Raw genomic sequence first — 25,706 nt, forward strand, 5'->3', positions numbered from 1 at the left:
AAAGTTCCATTTGAAGCACACCTGTATACTTATCATTTTCATCATGGGCAACGTGGATACCCACACAACAAAAATAAAAGAACGGATGAAAACATGCAAATGTAATACTCCCCCAAAAGAAGAATTACGTGATACCATCTCCACCAGATATTTCGACAGAAGGGCTACAAAGAGAAGAAACTATTCTCCGGGTATTAAGCACTGGAAAGACCCCCCCCCAACAAAAAATAATTAAAAATAAATCATTACAACTTTTGTTTCAATAAAAACAGATGCGAATGCCATCCGATCGAAAAAAAAAAAAAATCTACCAAAAATTAATTCTAAAAACAATTAAATGAAATTTTTCGTCATTTTATATTTTTAATGTCCCCCCCCCAAAAAAAAAAAATTTGTCATATTTTGGGGTTCGTTTTGTTTATAAAATTGTTGTACAGAATGGTCTCATATAAAATAATTAAATTTATCGTTATTTTATGTTTCAATAGTAATTCCCGCCCCCACCACAAAAAAATTGTATTTGCCATGTTTTGCCCACCCCCTCGATCGCCAAACTTGAAAAAATGCTAGAGATGACATGTCTCGTTGAACGCTCTGTGGCCAAAAAGTGGGTGCTCATTTTACGTTAAATTTATGTAGAAAAGTGAGCCCCACGCTAAAATGTTAATTTTCTTCTTTTTTTTTTTATATTTCTTCTTTCATATTATTTATAAAGACTTTTTAAACGTATTAGGCCCAAAAAAGTAGGTCTTAATTTTTTAGGGATTAAACGACGCTGGGTTACGTCATAAAAAGTGACCATTTTAATTTAAGATATTAAATAAATTTTAAAGAAAATCTGTTTCGCAGGCAATTAAACACACTTGCTATGTTATGATTATTATAATAAATCCTGGGCAACACCGATTAAATTTATGAACAAACACAAAGGAGCAGATAATATATGGAATGATGAATTTTGCTCACATGGAAAATTGGCCCTGTGTCTGACTAACTCTGCCCTCATGGGGATGCAAGTAAATGAGGATATTAGTTTTAATTATTTTCTCTAACCCCATACCCTCCTTCCCACCGGCATCAGCGTTGAAAATAAGGAAATATGATGTATTCTGGAGAAGCTTTTCAAAAAACAACTTATGAATTATATAAGCGTACTTATAGTTTACATGACCAAAGAAAACTACTAAATACAGTGTAAGAAACGGATAACACAACAATCTATATAATTTTAAACTCTAATGACCTTGTAACGGGTGTTGTAACTCAATATCCGGTTTACGACTTCCGATTGCGCATGCGAAAATAAACATAAACATAAACCCATAACAATGTAAACAAATAAACACAAATCGGAGTCCTTAACTTTATTGAATAAAACTTCAAAATATGGGAAGCCAACGCAAACGTGATTACAAATAATACGTATAATCATCCACCTGTTTTCTATATACGATATGTATTATACTAAATAATCAACGCGACAATAAAACGTGCTGTTTTACTGTGTACGTTTTCAGCGTCCCAATGTTCTTTGTTGCGTTTAAATTATCCAAATAAACAATTGTGATATTTTCTGCTTTTTTTTTACATCGGTCATTTCCGAATTACGTTTAAGTAATCATAACGCAATTTTCTTACAAATAAATCTACTTTAACCCGTTGACAACAATAAGAGCATTTTACAACAGCGATTTACTCGACAATAAAACGTATTCTTTTGCTATGTACGTTTTCAGCGTCCCAATTGTTTTGTTTTTTTTCGCGTTTAAATTAAAAGATGTATCACAATTTGAATTTAACTTTAAGTATTATGGTATCTGTTCAGTGCACACCACTTATAATTCAATGGCTGTAAATTTTTTTCTTCAAAAAGAAACAGTTATAAACAGAACGACCCATAGAAATATATCTATATTCTTTTTTCATTTTAATATAATTTCATAGAAATGTTTCTGTTATGTCAAAAAACCTATTTTCTTTACGTCACAAGTGTCACGCTCATGCATAAATTCCATAGCTAATATAACATACTGATGTTACGGGTCACGGGTAGTCTAGTAACAAATAAAAAAGCTACTTAAAAATTAAGAATAAGCGAAAAAATTTTTCCTCCGAATTAAAAATAAAAATAATAAAGAATTAAACTATTAGTTATTTCCCTTTGGTTTTCTGGTTTGAAAATTAAACGGTGTCTGATTTCAGATAAAATAAAATAAATCAAATATAAATTGAAACGAAAATAAACTGAATAATTAAATTTTAAATTATATTGTAAATAATACAGTTGAAACGAGGCTATTATGTCGAATAAGTAATGTCATCGAGCTAATTATTTAAATAGATTTAATTTAATGTGATATGCAAATGACCGTTACACAATCAATGTAGATGTGGTTTGAAGAATGCTATGTATAGAAATTACGCATAAAACATAATGTATCCTTGGACAGAAGTACCCCATCATGGGCATTAAGATTTCTTGACCAGGTGAGATGTACACACATATCGCCTTTATATTTCTTTAAACATGGGGGGGAGTGTACACACAGACAAACACACACACGAACGCTACTACTTTATATATATATATATATATATATAATCGCGTTGACACACCGGTTCTCGTCAGATCACCGAAGTTAAGCAACGTTGAACCTGGTTAGTACCAGATGGGTGACCATTTGGGGATTCTAAGCGCTGTATGTGCTCTTCCGCTTATCTCGACATTTGTTTCCAGTCGTCTTGGACATACACTTCACTTGCCACTGGTATTTAACAATGTCAACTCAGGAGATTGCGCACTTCCTGCCACAAAAAATTCACGCGCAGGCACCCCTTCGTGGGTATCCATAGTCTGTTAAAGACTGAAGGAGCCCCTCTCCTATATATATATATATATATATATATATATATATATTGGTCTTTTAATTTATTCAAACTATATTCGCTATATCAATTCTTTTTTCGGACAATGAAGTGACGATTTCAGTTGGTAATATTAAGCGAAACTTTGACTTGATGTAAACACAAAAGACACACCCACACATTCACACTCACATATACCCAAATACCCATATATATGTATATATAGGTGTATGTGTATGTGTGTGTGACATAATAGCCTATTACGAGGTAATCAGTTGTCATCAGTTTCTAGGGTCCTGGTTTCGAATCCTGAAGTTTAGCCACGCCGATTAGTTGTATAACAACGAATCACTCGTCTATGAATAATTATATTACAAAAATATGTGGTTCTTGTTTATGAGCATTGTTCACATTGGTGAAAGGAAAATTATTCTCCGCTCGCATTTAGTTACAGTAGTTTCATTTCAAAGTATCGTGAACAAAATAAACACATAAGTGGCATCTATAAAAACGGTACACCAAGTACTAGCGAGGATTACTTCGGCGGTAGCGTTTCGAGTACCTGGTAGAGATTCTGTGCGATATTGGTATCGAATCTTGTTTGGTTTTATCACTCTAGTGCATTGCAGATGACGACACAGGTATCCAAAGATAATTTTATTTTTACAAAATATATTATTTATTGATGTTATCACATTAGTGATGAAAAAATGATTTCAACAAACATATTTCGATAGAAAGCATTTCGTTCAAATGTATAGCAAACAGAATCAACAAATCAATAACATTCCTCTCCCTCTTTCCCTCTTTTCCGTTATATATATATATATATATGTATATATATACATATATATATATATGTGTATATATATACATATATATATATTCTAGTTTAAAGGTATTCAACAGTGATACTTAATGAAATTAACAGGGTTATTAAAGGTGCTCAATAAAAAAAAGGCAAAATATTTCTCCAAATAAATTCATAATGCACTGATTTAAATATAGGACCATATTCTTTTGCTATTTAAGTTTTATTGCACTAAACTCGGCATTTTGTACAATAACCTAAAAAAAACTTACACACACACACACACACACACACACACACACACACACACATATATATATATATATATATATATATAGTCAAAGGGGGTACTGTTAAGTTTACTAATTAATTCTTTTTATACGCTAAACAGTAAAATCATAGTTTAATTATGAGTAATATTTTGCTATTATCTTTTCTCTTGAAAGATAAAAGGCATTCATTGATACACCGTGGAATAAGGAATTCCTAAATGTTACTCGTGTGTATCTTGTCAAATAATAAATTGTTCGTAAATTCTTAAAAGTTAAAAAATTTATACTCATATACACAAAATTCTGCTCATCTTATTAAAACACACACGTGAGACTTAAGAACTGAGTTCTGTATATTAAGTTTAAATTTACTTTTTTATTTTGTTTGCGTATATATGTGAACAGAAATTAGTCATTTACTTAAATTTAGTTGCATATTATTGTTTGATTGAACCTTTCGCTATTTGGGAAACGGGTGTGTTTTGTCTAGTATGTTTGTGGTTATGAAATCGAAGTCTGAAAGGTAGTTTTTTTTTCTCACCTCCGTATCAACTATTTTCGCATTTGTACATAAAATGTAATAGATTACATTGAGGCAATCACATATAACTGGAGTCGGTGATATTTGGATGGGGTCGTTCATATATATCCTATATTTTTTTACTAAAACAAGTGAAGTATATATGGTTCCCTCGTGAGTGCACAGTGAACGAAGCATAAAAAATGACTAAGTTCAGCATCTGCCCCCCCCCTCATTTAGCCCCCAACATCCCAAGGGGACGTCAAATCCTGGTGAAAATGAACAAAAGGTGCAGTTTTAAGCCTTAACATATACAAATTCTGCTTTTTGCATGGTGCAAAATGTTCTGCACCTTGCAATAAAAGAAACGACCAAGTCCACCATTCCCCCCATTTATCCCCAAAAGTCTTCAAGGCCTTAACATATTTAAATTTGATTACAGCATCATGCAAAACTGCTAAGCAGACATACACAGAAAATTTTGGACAAATATGGTAAAATAGTCTCCAAAATGGAGTGTTTTTATTAGTCTTAAAAGAGACCCTGGGGTATACCCAAGAGTTATCGCGAATTATCGCAAACAAAATTACATAGAAATCAGTTAGTTACAAGTTTTCAGAAAGTTTTATAAAAATCTGAGGCATCAATTTTTTTTAATAAGCACAAAAGTGTCAATTTTAGCCATTTGAACCCGAAAGGCACCCCTAGGGGCGGAAGCAGCCGGGGTGTTCCCAGAAAATCCGTTGTTACATTTTTACTCATATAATGTTTAATGTTTGTGCAAAATATCAAAAAATTTCAAGGCGTAGTTATTGAGAAAAGTTCAAACGGACGAACGGAAGAACGCAAGAAGGTGAATTTACAGATTCACCCTCCTTTTGTCGGGGCATCAAAACTTGAAGAGCACCAAAGACGGGAGTGGTACCATTAAAATAAGTGACCTTATTTTTCTATGTCACCATCATTCTCAATGCACTTTTGCCAGTAATTCAATGGTACACCTCTGCTTCTAACGCACATCTATGGCAAGGATTTCTTTCTCAGAGTATGATACCGTTAATATCTGCAACAAAGAATGAATATCAATGCAATTTCCAATCTCCCCTGATCCATTCGGGTGAAATAAAAAATAGGAGACATTACTTTTAGAACGCCTGTCGTATTTATTCATATATCGAAATGAATAAAAGCGAACATTTGTTAGTCTATCTTAACTATATTAATAGCAGAACAGGTAGTGTTTATTTAATTCTATAGTACTTGAGATCTGTATATTGTAGACTGCAAGTATCTACAAATAATTTAAAATCTTCTAATTTGCATATTTATTTTATAAACAACTTCTTATATATTAAGTGATAGATTCTGTGATATACAATTAATTGTAATGTTAACGTTATGTATATAATCTTATATACGTGCAATATTTTCCTCGATGTTTAAGCGGCTGATGTCGCCGAGATGTTGAGAACAGATACTACATTTTGATCTTATCTAAAAAGTAAAGGAAAAATAAAAATGATGTTTTGCACATTTTTAAATGACTAAATACAAGAATAAGTTAATCTATTACTGCATTATATTTTTAACAGGAGTGAGCAGTGTAGTTCTGATTGTCCATTTTAAAGGGGATAAGCCTTTCAGATATCGCAAAAATATATTTATGTTCTGTTGTCATGATACCATACTAACAAGCATTGCATTTCTTTTTGAGGAGCAATCCTCAGTATAGTAAATTTTTTGTTCCCCGTGGTACTTTTTCATGATTATCTTCTATGGTTGGAGGGGAGGCGGCTAGTATAGGTTTCAGCGTAGTATAACAAATATATGCGATTTACGGGAGATTATATTCGCTAGTATATAATATAAACATACATAATATATATATATATATATATATATATATATATATACGTTATAGACATGGTGGAAGTATATAAAAATGTATACAATAGATGTGTTATATCTATATATTTTTAAATCTCTCTCTCTCTCTCTCTCTCTCTCTCTATATATATATATATATATATATATGTTTATATAAACATGTATATATATGTATACAATAAACACACACTATACTTTAGTGTTGCGACGATTAATCGAAAATCGAAAACATTGGGGTGGTATCAAAATCGGAAAAAATTTCCGATTCCCAAAACGATTACTTTTCCATTGCTGATGCTGATGATAACATAATTGTATTTTTTTACACGAACAAAAAAAAAAAAAAAAAACTATAATCGATAGATAATAATAAAAATGCAATGAAATTCATTTTACTTATTTTCAAATTGATTTAAAGGGTTCCGAAAAATGTTTAATCTTCAATTGAACATTATTGTCAAGAAACATACAGACACATATCAATAATTCTATCCAAATTAAAATTAAAAAAGAAATGTTTTTTTTTATTGGCATTTATTCAGTAAACTGAGTATCGACAACTTATTGCAGTAATGAATAAAAGTGTGAAAAAAAAAAAAAAAACAGATACAAGACCAAAAAAAAAACTGTAAATATTTTCAAAGGCTTCGTGTGAATTTCCACGACTCTGTGCGAGATCTGTGGCATTTCTTCTTTGGTTTTGTATTTCCAAGTCTGAGCTAATTGTAAAACAAACTTTGCAAATATATGTAAGTGTGATTGGGATGGTGATAAAATGCATTAAAATCGAAGAATAATAAAAATGATTCTCAGTTATTAATATTGTTGAAACCGTTTGGTTGCTCACTTGTTACTTTTTCCCCATTGACAAGACCTGCGGACGGCTATATCCGGTGAGAGAGTGATACAAACTCTGATCCCCAACATAAAAGATAAGAACATTGAAAAAAAAAAGGTGAAAAACAATAAAAAAATTTTCGATATAAACACGTAAGCGTACATAAAACTATTTTTTAATTTAAAAAGTATTTTATATTTTTATTGAGAATTCTTGTTTCGTATTAAAACTTTTTAATGTAGTTGAATTATTTTCTTTATTAACACCCCCACCTAAGTGTTCCTCCCTTACGTAAAATAAGCTTCATTTACTGTTACTACCCCATGATTTTCTCAAGGAGATAAATCTGTGCGTTTTATTTGAGGGTGTACTTTTTAAGCGAGTAAGTGTGGTTCTATAGCCATATATATTGAACTTAACGAATAGTGGTAAAAGATTCACCTAACACCCCTAAACTATTAAAATGGTCCGGAAACGAGGATCATTTTACGTTAACTTTATATACAAAACTTATCTCCCACTCTAAGTCTAAAATAATTGTTTTTGATTTTTATAGCAAGTTTTCCAGTGTCTTTACACAAAATTGCGTAAAAACGTAGAATCTCGTTTTGAAGAGGAGTGATTTAGTTAAGGCTGTTATTAATTACGTTTGTTTCTATTTAGTTGTTTCCCACAAGGCAGGGGTTAGACATAAACTTGTTTCTTTTTCATGTGGATAATCCAGCTCTCCCCAAAAATATTCTGGATTGGAATAAAACAAAATGAAGATTAGAAGGATTTCTCTATCACTGACCGAGGACAGAAAAAATAACGTATAGTATCAGAACAGGGGCTAAACATTGAATTATTTATTTGCAAAACGTATAACATATATATTGACTAATTAGGTGCAATAATGTTGTTTATGTTAAAATTGTGTGTACAAAAGGAAATTCTTGTCAAAATAAATAGAAGAATATTTTCTGTTATTTAAATAAGAACATGTTTTTAATTAGAGCCCCCACCCAAATAAAATAACAAAAAAATAAACTGACCAGAAGAAATTTTCAATTGATTTTTAAAACATAACTTTGATACATTTACATTTTAACCGCTTAAATGAGTATTGGATTTTTTAACCTCTTAAATGAGTATTGGATTTTTTAGGAAAGACTTTGCGATAAGAAAAGCTTAAGATATCAGATACATTTCTATATAAATCGACGTCATTTAATGAACTCTTCTGATACGTGCGTTTAGAGTTGCGCAGGTGATTACATCATCATCATCATCATCATCATCATCATCATCATCATCATCATCATCATCATCATCACAAACAATAACAACAACAATCTATCTATTAATAGAGTATGTGTTATTCATTTATTGTGTGTGTTACGCCTACATCCAAGTGACTGTCGTTTAATTGTTATGGACAGTCATTTTTTGTAATAATAATTTTACCAAGAATTCTCCATAAGTTTTGGTTTCTGTTTCGATTATAGCTGATGGCACTGAAATTATTTAGCTTTTTTATAAATAATTTTACCAAAAATTCTTCATAAGCTTTGATTTCGGTTTCGATTATAGCTGAAGGGACTCAAGTTATATATATATATATATATATATATATATATATATATATATATATATATATATATTATAATATAAAAAAGCTGAATGTGTGTGTGTGTGTGTCTGGTCACGAATAGGCTCCTATATGGTTGACTATTTTAAAAGACTGATTACATGTAATGATAGAAGATGTATCGAGACACAGGAATGGGTATGTTTGATCTGACAGAACGGTGGTTCATTAAAATTGTGGGGTCTGCGTTTAAAAATTAAAAAAAAAAAACGTTTACATGTGTTTTTGATTTAGATTGACATGAGAATACTTTGATAAGTACGTTTTAACTTAAATAGGGATGGTATAATAAAATGGTGGGGCCTGCGTTGGCGCCTGGCCTCCATAGAATGGAAATACGCACAAACTTTAATAAAGACTTTTCATAACTATCTGCGTAAGTATACTTTGATAATTATGTTTCAGTTTGAAGAAATATGGTATAATCAAATTATGGGATGTTCGTTCGCACCTGACCTCCATAGAATGGAAATATGTCACAAAGTATAAAAAGTTTTTTTTTTTTTTTTATATAGATCCACAGAATATTGTGATAAGTGTTTCAGTGTGAACAGGTATAGTATAATAAATTATGGGATTTATCTATTTTATTTTTACTTTCATCATATTTTGCTTTAGTTTTGATACCCCCAAATTCGAAGCTATCTCTTTACAACCCTTCCTTTTCATAACCTATCATAGTCCATTTTTTGTAGGCTGTTTTTGAACCCAGTCAACGACGGGTACTTTTGCTAATATATATATATATATATATATATATATATATATATATATATATATATATATCAAAAAGTTATACTCCAAATTTCATGATGTTGACCATCTTATAATTTATTCCTTTAATTCAGTTGACTTATACAATTCTTGACAGTATCTGTTTCATAGCGCAAAATCAATCACTTAATTATTATATCAATCAGTAAATCTATTATGCTCTTAACTCATCAGAAGAAATAGCAACAATCAATCCGTCAAAAGGAAATGAAGTGTGATTTGACATGATTAAAATCCGAAAATTGGAATAGAAGATGCATATATTGATGAAATTCAAAATGACGTATTAGAAAAATAAAAAAAGGTATTTGCAGCTTCTCTTCCAATTTTCAGATTATAATCATGTCAAATCACAGTTTCTTTCCTTTTGACGGATTGATTGTTGCTATTTCATCTGATGAGTTAAGGGAATAATAGATTCACTGATTGATATAATAATTAAGTGATTGATTTTGCGTTACGAAACAGATACTGTCAAGAATTGTATAAGTCAACTGAATTAAGGGAATAAATTATAAGATGGTCAACATCATGACTTTTTTAATATAACTTTTTGTTATTTATTCTCTATATTGCTCTGTAATTACATTGAGCTTCTTAAATAAGGATTGGTATATATTATAAGAAAATATATTTCTACAGATATATATATATATATATATATATATATATATATATATATATATAAGTTTGGGTGTCGGTTTCGATTCAAGCTAATGCACCTAATCTATATGGATATATATTTTTTATTTTTGAAATCGCAACTTTATAATATAAAACAATCGGTAGAACATTAACTCTATAATAATATATAAGAAATCTGCAAGAATTAAAGTATCATATTTAAGCGTACTTTACAACATGGCTACGTCGGACGTCCCTGCTAACTTGGATAAATACTTTTGCAGTTTTAACAAAAGAGCTACAATAATATCACCATTTACGTCGAACATCTACAGAATGCCAGCATCAATATATTACATATGAATGAGTTTCCTGTGGAATTTCTACAGGTCCCGCCAATAATAATAATAATAATAATAATAATAATAATAATAATAATAATAATAATAATAATAATAATATGTGTGTGCTTTTAATAACGTCGCTGTTTTGTGATTATGCGTGTTTGTGTTGGTAATCCGATAATTTAATGAAGCAGCTAAGTAATTCTACGGGGACTGGGTACAAACAAAGTTCACAAATGCATATATTAACCGTTTATTAAATTATGGTATTACGAACATAGATCTCAGCGTCCACCAGAAGGCCTCGTTATATAATAGCATATTTTCGGAAATATATTCTCATACATACTTATACGAGCTTACTAGAAGAGTATTAGTTCCAGGACGAGTAAAATTAATTCGCCGCACACAACATTTTCTAACCAATTTTATGCTGCCTTACGCAAATCAACATATAATTCTACTAAAAGTATCTGCAACCATTGTTTTACTTTTAATCAAATTCAGCTGATGCTATAAAATATTCAGTTGCTAACCTTAAAGAATTTTAAAAAGAAAGGAGAATTCTGGAAATTTTGATTAATTGATGCCAATAACTACGGATTCAATGCAAATCTGAAATATTTGAATATTTGATGGACGGTTGAGCTCATATCATGTTCCTTAAAACCCTTTCACTAACTGAAAATCTAATATTATTGTTAAAATTACACAAAGGTCGATATCTGTATTTTCACGTAGTCTTTTCACATTACTTTATCCTTAACACAAAACTAAAGTAAACTTAATATAGACCACATTCAGCACCCTTACGTATAAGAGCATTATTTCAGTTCCTAATGATTTATCAATTAATGTAAATACACATGTATGATCTAATATAAATCAAGATACATAAAACTACTTGCAAACTCGCAAACACACACAAGTAGTCTATTGTTTCATATATATATATATATATATATATATATATATATATATATATATATATTACATTATAAAATTCAAAACTGCTCAATAGATGAGTAAGGCCAATTAGTAGTACAAAACTATATTTATGCTAAGATACATTATTCTTTCAAACTCCAGTAAATCGTGAAGTTAATTAAATTTACGATCTTATCCTTTACATTTTCCTGACCGTTTATGACCTCGAATGAAAATTCGCATTAAGATATAATTATACAAAATCTTATGTTCAGAATGCTTATTACAATTTTTATAAAAATCACATTGTTTTGAATCTAAAAATTGTTTCAATTGAACGACCTTTAGAATAAACTGAAATTCCATGAATCATGCATTACTGGTGTCTAATGACGATGAATCGAATGCAAATCTGCAATATCAAATGGCATACCATGTCTCTCAAAATTCTCCAAAAGCAAAAATGTTTAGAATACTTATTAATGAATGTGTAAGCATAATCGTTAAAATTTCACAAAAATCGAGGAATCATGAAGCCGTTCACTTTTTTAACCTTGTTGCATGAAACTTAATTAAATTAAGTATTATGTGAAGAAGCTGTGTTTCATTATGCTCAGTTTATTAGTTTAGAACTTATTACATGCATGTATTTTTCTGTATATGATTAATGAATCATACGGAGATAAGAACTTCAATAGTGAAGATATATATATGTATATATATATATATATATATATATATATATATATATATATATACATCTTAACTAGAATAAAGAAAATGGGTAAATTAATTTTCTGAGCAAACATTTTCACCACTTTTATGTTCCATTACAATCACTAAAAATGAATATGCAACAATACTACATAATATGTAAAAATACTAGATAACATATACAACAATACTAAATAATATGTGATACTTCTAAAAAATAATATTTAATAATACTTAATAATAATACACAACGATATTAAATAATAATAAGTAATAATACTAAATAACTATATTAAACTAGAATCCATTACATGCCTTAAGAATTTATATAAAATTAAAACAAGACATAAGAACTCTTAAGCAGGAAAAGCAATTCTTCCTATATATGAGATTAGCAATTGCTTTTATCCATCATCATTATTATGGATGAAATGCTAATCTGTTAAGTTTGCATTTTGAGATGCCTACTAATGCCCATGTTATGCTCTCATAAAATAGAAACTAAATTGACATCTGCGGACATTTACTGATTGATGTCTTATATCAATTGTAAAAATTTTACAAACTTTTAGATATGGAAATTTATGCAAAAAACTTGTCAATAACTTTGTGCCCCTTTTTCATTCGACTTAATCGTTCAGCAATATTTGAATCTATGAAATTAAACAGCAAAATAATATTTTAATTAGTCTAGGAATGCTTTACGAACATACAAATATATTTATATAAACATACCTTAGTTTATACACACATCTATGTATATATATATATATATATATATATATATATATGTGTGTGTGTGTGTGTGTGTGTGTGTGTGTGTGTGTGTGTGTGTGTGTGTGTGATGGATTCTCCCGTCGATTTCAACGTATGAGCTTCCGCCACAAGAACTAAGTTGCTCGGAAATTCACACAGATAATTTGTTTACAGTGATGAAGGCTTTGTGTAGAACCAATCGCTATTTTTGGTATTACTGCTAATCTTTGTCGGTGCAGATGACTGTAATAGGAGAGAGTATACAGTTAGGCATCTCTCCCAGTGGATTAATGCGCCCCCAGATACAAACCTGGAAATTTCTACGATTTATTATTTCAGTAATTTATTTATACTAATATGCATTTTTTTTATGTATTGAATCATGTTAAGTTTAATACTGAACATACTTACATAATATATCATTCAGTATGTAACTACTTTAATAAAACGTTCGAATCTTAACTCATAACTATTTTAGAGCCATCAGAGTAATCAATATCTGGCCTATTAATTTGGAGAAGCATAGCTCTCTCTCTCTCTCTCTCTCTCTCTCTCTCTCTCTCTATATATATATATATATATATATATATATATATATATATATATATATATATATATGCTTGTGTTTATTTTCTTTCTAATATTTACATGCTCTATTTGATATCATATGCAGACTATTTTCAAATAATGTGGCTGATTCAATTCCTTTTTTATATGAATTCTTTGTATGAGTTATTTGTAATGTTTTAAACATGTTTAAAAAAGCGATCAAGATGTTTTAAACCAAATCTGTACAAGTTTTATTTTGCTAATGTCTATATTTCATGTGGATTCATTGCTTTTATGTACTCATATAAATTAATATTAACTGCCTGGTTTACTCCACCGTTAAGTTAATGCGCAACAATAATCACACCCCATTAAAAGCTAGAATTATCTTTGTATTAGGTATTTTCATTTTTATTTACATCTTAACGGAGGGCGCCCGGCTTTGCCCAGACGTAAAATACGCTTAAATATATTTTAATTCATGCAGAGTTTGTATTTATAATTACAGAGTCAATTCTCTATGAAATATTACACTGTATTTAATGTATAGTACTTATTTCAAAACATTTTTTTAAGTGACTTAGGTGTCATCAGCTAGAATTGAAATCAAAACATATAACGTTCTAGCCGCATTCCATACCATTTGAGCTATCGACAGATAAGAAAGATTAAAAATTGAACCACTTCAAGCTATGAATAAATTTGGTGATTCGCGTACAAAAATATGTCGGCATGGTGTAAATGAACATTTTGCATTTCAACTTGCCAACATATTTCTGTACGCGTTATTCATCCATCCAAACAAAGGTGTTACTCGTTATAAACCAGTGTTGGTGTATGATTACTATTTCCTGTTTATTATTGTTTGTTATGTAACAAGTAGTTTAAGAGTTGATCGGTTAAATATTTTCACACAGACACACATACATACATCTATGGTTTTATTTATATAGATTAACACAAAATTCAGATGCCCACTTCTTTAACACCGCAAGGGGACGATGGTTTAGTGCTTAACGACACGGATTGACAACCTAAGTGTCCCAAGTTCAAATTCAGTTTGTTCCACAAAAATCGCGTTCACTTAGGATGTTGGCAACCTTTGTATGGCCCCTCCCGTAAGTACCCGATGTCTTTTTAGAAATAATTCTGACTAAAAGAATATCGTGTAAACCAATGTCAACAATAGAAACTTCGGATTCATACGATATGATGATGTATAGCGTATAGTATTCAACTGCAATTCGTTCCCTTCATTTATGATTAATGCACTATATAGTATATAATAATAATAATAATAATAATAATAATAATAATAATAATAACAACTAGCAGAACCCGTAGAAATTCCACGGTAGTTGAAAATATTTCAAACAATTTTTTAGCAAATTCTTTTTCAACTTTTTAAACTAAAAAGATTTTTTTTCAATGAAAATTCAACACAACACATTGTTTTGTTTTATGTTTTTTCAAAAAATATTTTTATATAAATTATGAAGGAACAGATGTCAGTTCACTTTCACATTTTTTAAACTTTAATAATAAATCTATAAGAAAAAGTTGGTCTCTTACCAACATGACTTTTTTTTAAATTATAAAATGAAATAGTCAATAATATATATATATATATATATATATATATATATATATATATATATATATATATATATATATATATATATTAGTTTTTGGAGAGGAAATGGTTTTTTAATGATTTTTAACTGATAAAAAGCGACTATAAGGAGAAGTAATTCGTTTCTCATTAATTAATGTTTACGATGATGATGATTTTTGTGACACCGGACGTCGGACAAGTAATTTAATATTTAGATACTACTACTACTACTACTACTACTACTACTACTAATAATAATAATAATAATAATCAGACGAATTATTATTATTATTATTATTATTATTATTATTGTTGTTGTTATTGTTGTTGTTAGTCAATTTAATCTAATTATTTCTATCATTTACTTAATCACGTAAACCTAAAAACGTATCGTGGTAATTGTCTCTGAAAATTCCGTAATCCCGTGTCTAGCGCTTGTGTGTATATTCAGTTATGATATATGGCTCCATTTTCATTATCACACAGTTGCCCCCCCCCCATTTTGTAACTACATGCCATCTTATTTATTTCACACTTTCTCTATCCGCCCCCCTCAACCCTTAACCTGCAGTCTTCTTATACCGATCAATTTTAAATTAGGTGATACTTATCTAAACTTAAAACGGATTGACGTCTGAGCTTCAACAGAAAACATATTAACGACTCATTTAAAATTTTGAATTTCATCATGTGATCCTGAAGCGTACTTTTTGCCCGTTTTATTCTTTTTTTTTTTAGAACAAATAAAAACCAGGGATGTTTTATTAGCTTATTAAAGACATTATTCATTAGCTCGATGAGATTATAGCTTTTTAAAGTAAATGATTGAAACATTTATATATATGTGTGTAGCTTTTGATATGTTTGTGTAAATGAAAAGATAAATATACATGTGTGTGCGTGTTTACGTGCGTGTGTATGTGTTTGTGTATGTAGCAAGGGATTTAATTTAATTAAAGTCCTTAGTCAGTGAAGGAAAAAACCCTTCTAGATTTCGATGGGCAATTCAAAATTTGTCTAAATCAAGGGTGCCATTTTATAGAGGTTCGATTTTCTTCAAATAAACGCCGCCCTAGTGTCTACCTCTGCATTCTTGAAATTAGGTAAATATAGAAAACTATTTTATGTCGTGTAAAATCTCTTAAATTGTATGTTTTATTTTATCTTTGTTTCTGTTAAAATCAATTAGAATTAATCGGGTGCAAAAGATTCCTGCGTTACTTCCCAACAAATCTGATAAGAACGCATTATTTTACTTAACGCCTAGAAACATCGCCTCTAACTGACCAAATTATCTTTTCTGCTGAAATATTATAAACGTTTTTTATATTAGCACCTACTATATATCTACGTTACAATTCATGCTATTTTGTAAATAGTTTCTAAAATAAATGCTCTAATATCATCGTTCTAAAGAAAGAAGAAATAGAAGCTGATGCAACAAAGAAACTTCCAAAAGTGAAATAAAGAAATAAGTTATTCGAGCCATTACGGAAATTATTATATTTCAAACAATCCATCGTTTATCAACTGTTGTTGTTATTTCCTAGTTTATAATGTTATCTAGTCTAATATAGAACTGCAACATCTATATTGGTAATAATCATAGTGTTATTATTATTTCTAATATTTCTAGTAGGGTATAAAAAGCTATAATAATACGAATTGTATCTCTGTTTATATGTCCTTTATACATTTGTTCCAATTTCTATATATATTCGTGTATATATACATATATATATATATATGTATGTACACACACACACACACATATATATATAATAGCATGTAAATAAGCAATATATAAATACGCAATATTATCGATATTTGGAAGTACATTTTTGTCGTTCTGTGTATTTGTGAATGTAAATGGTTTAATTCTTAAACTAATTAATCATATCTATAGTTATTAGAAATCCTGAAATACAATTTTCAAACCGTCTTAAATTCACCGTTTTATACATATGCTAAGATGAAATTGTTTTACGGATTTTGATAAAACAAATACTGTTCAAGTCGGAGAATTAATTTTATATATAAGAGGGAAAGGTTAATAATTGTGAAAGTCTTAATCAAGTTTTCATAGAGGAAAATATAAGAAAATCAAATTATTATGTTTGATCGTTTCAGAAAACGATATCTCTTTATTATTTCAATATTTACAAATAAAACCATCGAGAAATATAGTAAAATATTTCTCGATATCGTCTCCTCGTCAGCATAAATGGATGTTTAAGATTGGGAAAATTTAACTAACGAATTAAGGTAAACATAGTCGGCGAACCTACAAATGAATTAGAAAAAGAAATTGTGTAGCAATAAAAAATAAAATTTAAAAAATCAAGGGAATTAAATTAAATATATATATATCGATATATATCGATGTACGAAACCAACTTGAGAGTCATAAAATATTTTCTAGTAGATCCTGACGAGTATTGACTTCTACATAGAAATAAATCAAGTAAATTTCTAAAGTGCTGTTCGATTGCTTTTAGGTCAATTCAACCATATTCATTCGTTTATCCCAGTAGACATTCTAATATAAATATAATATGAAACTGCAGTTGCAATTAACCTACAATCAATCTGTTTTGAGGGAATCATTTGTTTGAATAGTTGCGTTAGTCACGTAATAAGTTCTCAGAGTCGCGAGCGCCACGCCTCGGTAGCCATGTCGTCACGACTAGTTGCCTTAATGGTCGCATTACTCGCAACACCAAAGTTTCATCCGCACATGTTGTCAGGTATGCAAAACATTAAACAATTATATCGATAGAGGTTGATCCCGAGGAACCTCCCCTCTGGGAATTTTCTCGAAATACTGATGCCAATGATTATCAACCTTGTTATTGTAAACGATCACTCTGCCATACTCGTCGTTAATTTTAAGGAATTGCTCTATATCTTGCGATTTCTGGTAATGAGTCTTTAAAAACAATTAATATCACGTTCACTTTCGCGTGTGTCCAAGTACTCTTGCCTGTCATGTATTTGTGCCAATTTAACATGAACTTGTCAGCATTTCCTGATCCGCGCTTTTTTTTTTTTACCAGTCACAGTATAGCGTTTTCTTTTTACCACAGTCACAGACTATCGTCATGGTATTTTGTTTATCCGACCATATCCAGACTTTGGCGAATCAACTTCTTTAATGGCGACTTTGCCTACCTCCACATGCCATTTACATTGATAGGCGGAGGTGGCGTGATTCTTCCAATGATGTCACTTTACGCGTGCTGGGTCGTTTTGAGCTAGAGAAGGCTGTCTCGGCGTCTCAACTCTCAAAGTGCAAACCACCAGCCGATGTTACGACATCAGATTTCCGTATAGTATAACGTTGGCGTCAATAATGGCTTGCCGATCGTGTTGTCTTGTTAAGACAGTTGATTTACAACTCTCGGTTTCGACTGTAGTACTATGTAGATGTGATTCGCGCTTGCGAAAGTGTTGGCTATTACGAGATCGTGTGACTCAGCGAAATCAAGGATACATGCAGATGCCATATCAAAAATCGCCTTGTGTACGAGTTTCATTAGCAACAGCACCGACATAGCCACTTTGAGTAAAGATCATGGAAATGTGTGATTTGTGCGTTTTTTATGGTTTTCACTCATGACCAACATAAACTCACATGTATTCCTATTGGAGATTTTACCACTCTTTGATTACCCCATAAACATTTCCATTTTCAAGAAACCACCTATTAATGCTTTAAACAACCTCCTGATTTATTAAGCAGGCTAACCCTAACTGAAAAACACTTACGTAACACGACGTACAACGCACAATAAACCTAGATGTTTAGTGTGTCAGCATTTTATCACAGATTTCTCCCGTTCCAGTTCCAAATACACATATCCTAATATAAGCACCACACCTTACCTGTGATAGTCCTAACATAATATATTAAAAAAATGTCCAAACCGTGGATACGTTGGCAAAGCAAATTTACCCTTAAAAAAGAAACAAAACAAGTTATATAAAACGCATTAGGCTTCCGAAGAGCAATACGGATCATACGCTCCAAAATATCAAATGTATTTTAATAAACATGGATGTTCCATTTATATATGAAAGAAATCAAAACGAAACAAAATGGATTATAAAACGGAATACACACAAAAGAGTCACGAACTCTAATGTGAAAGTCTTAAATATAAATATTTTAAAGCTTGATAAAATTTCTGATTTGGACTTAAATATTGTTCGCTGAATGAATCAGTTGTTTTAATCACGATGAGATGAACGCAGCTTTTAAAAAGACAACACTTTTCATTGCGAATCAGTAGAGATATATCACATGAACAACTGATACATTAAGGCAAAGAAGAAATGCGACAAAAGATTGGGGGAAACATCAGATATTTACGCGAAGGTTGTCAATTTTCCAAGTAAAAATGTTTTTGTGAGACGAACTGGATTCGAACTTGGCACACCCAGGTTATCAATATGTCCTTAATAACAATCAGCGCTTACACAATTTCAGTAAATCCTTACAGTTCCATCTTTTGAATCATTCCTTATCATTATAGTCAAAATATTAAAATTATAATAAAATATTAAAATTATAATAAAATATTAAAATTATACAAACAATTTTGTTTTCTTTTCACGTTTTTATCCATAAGGTTATTTTCATTTGATAAATGGGAAGAAATTCATTATTTTTTGTTAAAACACACACACACACACACGCACACACACGCACGCACACACACACACACACACACATATATATATATGTATATATGTGGACACTATTTAATGCTGCTATATAGTTTATGTTAACTAATAAATGACTGCGTGATTCTCACATGCATACGTGTCAAAGTTATTACCCTCTCTCACGCCCATTATTTCAATATATATATATATATATATATATATATATATATATATATATATATATATACTAGCTAAGATACCCGCCCTTCACGCGAGACTTGGCTGTACGCTTCGGTACACGCGAAGCAGGTACCTGAGTGTACAGCAAAATCCCGACCTAAACCTTTGACCTTGAAAAGTAGTGTGCACAACCTCCAAGTAGAGAAATCAACATTGCGCCAGGTTTGGTCATAATCGGTTCAGTGGTGAGAACTCTAGGAGATTATATATACATAGGCCATGGTCTTAAACTTGCAAAATAGTGTGCATTACTTTTAAGTGGGGGACCCTCATCATGCCAGGTTGATCACGATCGGACACACAGACACACGAACGCTACTACTTTATATATGTATGCACACATATATATAAATATATATATATATAATCATTTACTACAATAATTAAATACCTATATATATATATATATATATATATATATATGTATATATATACAAACAATGTTTGTGCCCGCTTGAATGTATATTAAATCACAGCCTTATGCATGATATATAAGCTAATTATCTATATGGATATTGAAACAGAGATGCAACGTATATTACGATAAACATTAGAATTAATTTTGTTATTATAAAACAATCTTAGTTACAGCGATTTAATGTATAAGAAGGCCTGTCCATAGACGTAAAATTTAAAGTCCGTTAAAATTCTGGGTGTTAAGCTGATGTATGCAAGTTGAATAACTTTTATTTACAAGTTAGAAATGAATTTTTTGCAACAGTTTAAATACTTCCTAATTCCTTTCAATTTTCTGTCATGAAGTAATTCATTTTCTTTTAAACAATTATCAAGATTTAAACGACTAAAATATAAACAGAAATGCATATCCGTATTACATAATTAAATTATTTTAAAACAGTATTTTTTAAATGTTCATTTTTATACTTTACAATATTGCGTAATAGGAAATAATAGAACATAAATGTATAAGTCACTTGATATGACTATACAGGTGTATTAATATGTATTATTCTCTCGGTGAAAATCACTATATATATATATATATATATATATATAAATCACTATATATATATATATATATATATATATATATATATATATATGTGTCTATATCTATATCTATCTATCTATATATATATATATATACATATATGTGTATGTGTGTGTATATGTGTCTATGCGTGTGTGTGTGTCTATGCGTGTGTGTATGTGTGTGTGTATGTGTGTGTGTGTACTTCCTTCATATCATACAATACCGACACGAAAGTAATAAACCTGTCGTTTTTAGGGGAGCAAGAAAGCAAATTGAAAGTCAGAAACCCCTGTTGCTTGAAATAGATGAAGAAATAAATATGCCACTGTATGCAAAGGTCAACATTGATATGTTTTAAACTTGGCTTATAAAAAATCATATTGATTATTTATGTGTGAAAAATTAATTATAGCTGTAATTTATACAATTTTAAAACTTAAGATTTTAAAAGTTTTCATTAAAAAATGAAACTTATCTCTATCTCCTTTTCTACTATTATATAAAAGGAACTTTGGCTGTCTGTGTTAGTTCGTTCCCTATGGATTCAGAAATAGCTGGTCCGATTTTCTTTAAATTTCACACGAAGGTACTTGATGTATCTGTATGATTTTACGTGGGGTTTGTATCGTCCAATAAGTATCGGGAATTCACGATCTAAAAAATCTGATTAAATGAAGAAGTTCAATTTTGAGTAAAGTTAACACTTTTATACAGGTTGGGGCAGAGCAACTTGTTTATTAATTAACTAGCAGGACTTGTTAACCGGCGTTATCCAGTAGAAGACTGCCACCCACCCCACTCGCAAAAATAATAAACTACGACTGTTGCCGTTCCTGAACACTCGCGGACACTGGTGGCCGTGGCCGAAATGAAATAATCTGGCTTTTACTGGCTTGTGATGGTGATGGTTTGGAACGATAACATGCAGGTACTGTTTGAATTAAAAAAAAGCAATTAAGGGATGCGTAAATCGGCATGAAATAATAAAACTACGAAAAATCGTCCATTAGAAAGTAAAAAACAGAAGTTTTAGCAGGGATTTTCACTGTATATGGACTGGTTAAAGTGATCGAAATCACTGGTGGCAGTCCTAGTTTTTTTTAATTACATTTTCACCCCAAAGAAGTCACATTGCCACTTTGGTGTAGGGGGCTACTATCAGGGGCAACAACTACTGGGGTACTATGTAGGGATTTTGGCAGCAAGATGTCGGTTCACGTTGCACTTGAACGTCAGTAGAGTTGGGGAAGCAGGGACCTGGAATGGAATTCCAAAGTCTAGCGGTTCTGGGGAAGAAACTACTGGAGTAGAAAGATATTTTACATCTAGGGATCTCTACATTGTGGGGGTGGGATTTTGCAGCCTGTCGGGTCTGTCGAGGGTGTTCACGTCGTGAGGGCACAAGTGCTTGCAGTTCGTTAGAGCATTCACCATTAAAATACTTGTAGAACAGGCAGAGGGATGCAACGTTTCGTCGATGGGACAGAGGCTGAAGCTTAGATGCCAGTTCAGGGCGTATCAGATTGGCGACTCTCTTTTGAATATTGTCAAGGAGCGAGAGACTAGTAGTCGATGCACTAGCCCAAATATGACAAAAACACTCCATACATGGGCGAATGGTTGCCTTATAGAGGTACATGATACTTTCGGGTGTTAGTAGTTGTCTAGCACGGTAGAGAGAGCCCACCTTCCTTGCAGCGGCCCTGGCAATGCCTTCAATGTAATTGTTCCAACTCATGTTTCCTGTGAGCGTTAGGCCAATGAATTTGAAAGATGCACTCTCAGATAAAGAGTCGTTGGCCATTGCTATATGTTGTAGGGAAGGTTTCTTGTAATTATTGAATGAAACTAGTTTAGTCTTGGCAGCATTGAACGTGACCATCCATTTTTGTCCCCATTCCACTACAGATTGGAGGTCATCCTCTAGTGTTTCTGCCATTTCTTTAGATATGTGGTCATTTGTTTTCCTGTCGTGCCTGTTATAGAGTGTGGTGTCATCAGCATATATACCCATCTCAGAGGCAATTTTGTCGGGGAGATCATTTATGAATATCAGGAACAGTAGAAGTCCAAGGATAGACCCCTGAGGCACTCCCGCATTTATATTATATTGTTTAGATGTACGACCGTCGAGGACAACCTGAATTTTTCTCTTATCTAAGAAGGATTTAATTATGTTAAGTATTCTACCAGTGATATCGTATGATCTAATTTTCCTGAGGAGACCCTCATGCCATACCCTGTCAAAAGCCTTAGATATATCTAGAGCTACCGCTCTAGCCTCCCCCGCTTTGTCCAGTGAATGGTATATACGTTCAGAGATTACAATATTAGGATGTCTGCTCTGGAACAGGCTTGTCTAAATCCATATTGTTGGTCAGTCAGAAGTTTAGCATCTGTAAGGTGCCGGACTAGAGCATGGTTAATTATGGTCTCAAATATTTTGGCAAAAAGTGGGAGGAGGCTAATGGGGCGATAATTCAATGGGTCAGTTCTTTCGCCAGAATTCTTGAATACTGGTACCACAGAAGCAGTTTTCTAACAGGCCGGAAAGCAAGATTCGTTAAGACATTTGTTGTAGAGTTTGGAGAGAACTGGAGCTACTTCGGCTGAGCACTTTTTTAATAGCACAGCTGGGATGAGATCGGGTCCACATGCTTTTGAAGTATTAAGGTTTTTTAGTTGTTTTTGTTTGTTGTTCGAGTCTTTACATTTTTATGTTGTTCGAGTCTTTACATTTTTATGTCGTCTTTTTTAAGTGTATGACTTTTTTTACTTAACTTCCTTGAGTATTGTCATGTTAAGAACGACGTTTGGAATAGACATCCCAAACTCCTCATCTTAAGAACAGCATTCGGAATAGACACCTCCAACACAGCCATGTAAAGAACGACTTGAGGAGTAGACAACCTCCTTTTTATTTGGGGAGGGGTATTTGAAAAATAATTCTCCCAAATTTAACCGTGATAAGTGTTGTCAGCGTATCCACGCGCAAATGCTAAAAAAAAAATTGTGGGGTGGTAGTGTCGGTAGAAGAGAAATAGATTTATTTATGGCGCGTGCGTACATACCTGGCAACCAGTGAATTACAGTGCATAATACAGGTCTTTATATTTCTAAAAGTACTTGTCTCCGTAAAGTTTAAATGCGAAAATGGTCGCACACTTTTTTAAGACACTCATATTTTAAATAGTATTTAAATGAAATTTAAACTTCCGCCCGACAACCGGAGCGTAACACATGTGGTTCTAAAGACAAACGTTACTATTCCCTTCTACCCCGAGGGATTATCGTCACCATAACGCCAAAGTTAAGAAAAGAAAAAAGAAAAAACTGATGAGGCTATTTTTAGCGAAATATTGGCAAAAAAAAGAAATACAATGATTTTATCATTATATTCGTCACTTCATTTGAAGATCTCAAAAATCAAGGGACTCTATCCTGAGGCTTACACTTGATTTCCATTTGCGTGACATAGCCATTTGAGTGTTCAATTAAATTCTCCTTTACCTCTCAAATGTTTAGTTAGTAGAGAAATGAAGAACATAGACACCGATGATAGTGTCTAGTATGCATTAAAGTTATCTTTTCTATCTCCAATATATTTTTGTGTTCGCATGTATGAATTTCAAATCAACCGTTTTGCTTGGATTTCCAATGATCTGTTGACTTTCATTAGGACTACGAAACCTAACTATAACATCTAATTTCTATTTATTGAAATGGATATTTCAGAATCTTATCCGGTAATTGAGCATTCTGGTTAATTTTTCTTGAATAAAAATAACTTCGTGCTTGGCTACATAAATACAATCATATTTTTCATAGATTACAGACTACGCTGAGCCGTAATTATTACATTTGGATAAACAGGGAAAGTTGATATAGAACTCCATTTACAACGAGCTTTACATAAAGAGGAAACACGAATAACGCAGCCATCAAAATGACACGAAGTAAAACAAAATGGAGACGATAGCTACAAAAAACAAAGAATGATTTTCAAAGCAGTTTTCAATTGATTGTCTATATTTACAGTTTGATTTCCCTAATCCCAACAAATCTACTGCAGACAATTGCGACCACATAACAAAGCCATGCAAACAGATATCGATGCACCCATATTTGTGAGATGTTTACTTATACCTATCGACTTATTATCTGGAGTTTGTCGTGTTTAACTTCTGTCTGTTTGTTTCACTTTGAGTCCAATAAACCTATTACCGCTTTAGCAATAGTTTTCTCTATTGTCGCAAGTTCGCTTGCTGATATAATGTACTTATTCCATCTTCATCTTACGTGCTCATATTAATAGCTAAGAAAATTCTCCATAACTAAATAATGTTTGATATTGTATTATACAGCGGAATGGCATTTGCTTTAGAAAAACGTAAATGGAATAGAGGCAACGAAAGGGTTGATCACTTTGTCGCAATCTCATCGGCTGCTCTAATTGAGATTGGTCATGATCTTCGTTCGAATTGTCAATTTAATTGCTAAAGGTTTCATATATTTTCAGGGGGAAAAAGATATGGCAAAAGTCTGACTGTCAATAACGTATGATAGTTTCGTTTTAGTTTTAGAAAACTAAAAAACTCAATTAAAAAAAGAAAAAAAATCGTCTTACATTATACTTGAACTGTATTCGATATTACTTATTATATATATTATATATATT

At 31.4% G+C, this 25,706-nt stretch overlaps 1 protein-coding gene across 7 annotated transcripts in view; it reads left to right on the top strand.

Annotated features, from left to right (window-relative positions):
• Nucleotides 1–25,706, top strand: part of LOC145277818 (protein shifted-like) — a 593,688-nt gene that overhangs the window by 9,886 nt on the left and 558,096 nt on the right. The window lies entirely within an intron of this gene.

This window comes from Euprymna scolopes, chromosome 6 (genome assembly GCF_053919585.1).
Source record: "Euprymna scolopes isolate OS-2025 chromosome 6, ASM5391958v1, whole genome shotgun sequence".
Lineage (NCBI taxonomy): Eukaryota > Metazoa > Mollusca > Cephalopoda > Sepiida > Sepiolidae > Euprymna > Euprymna scolopes.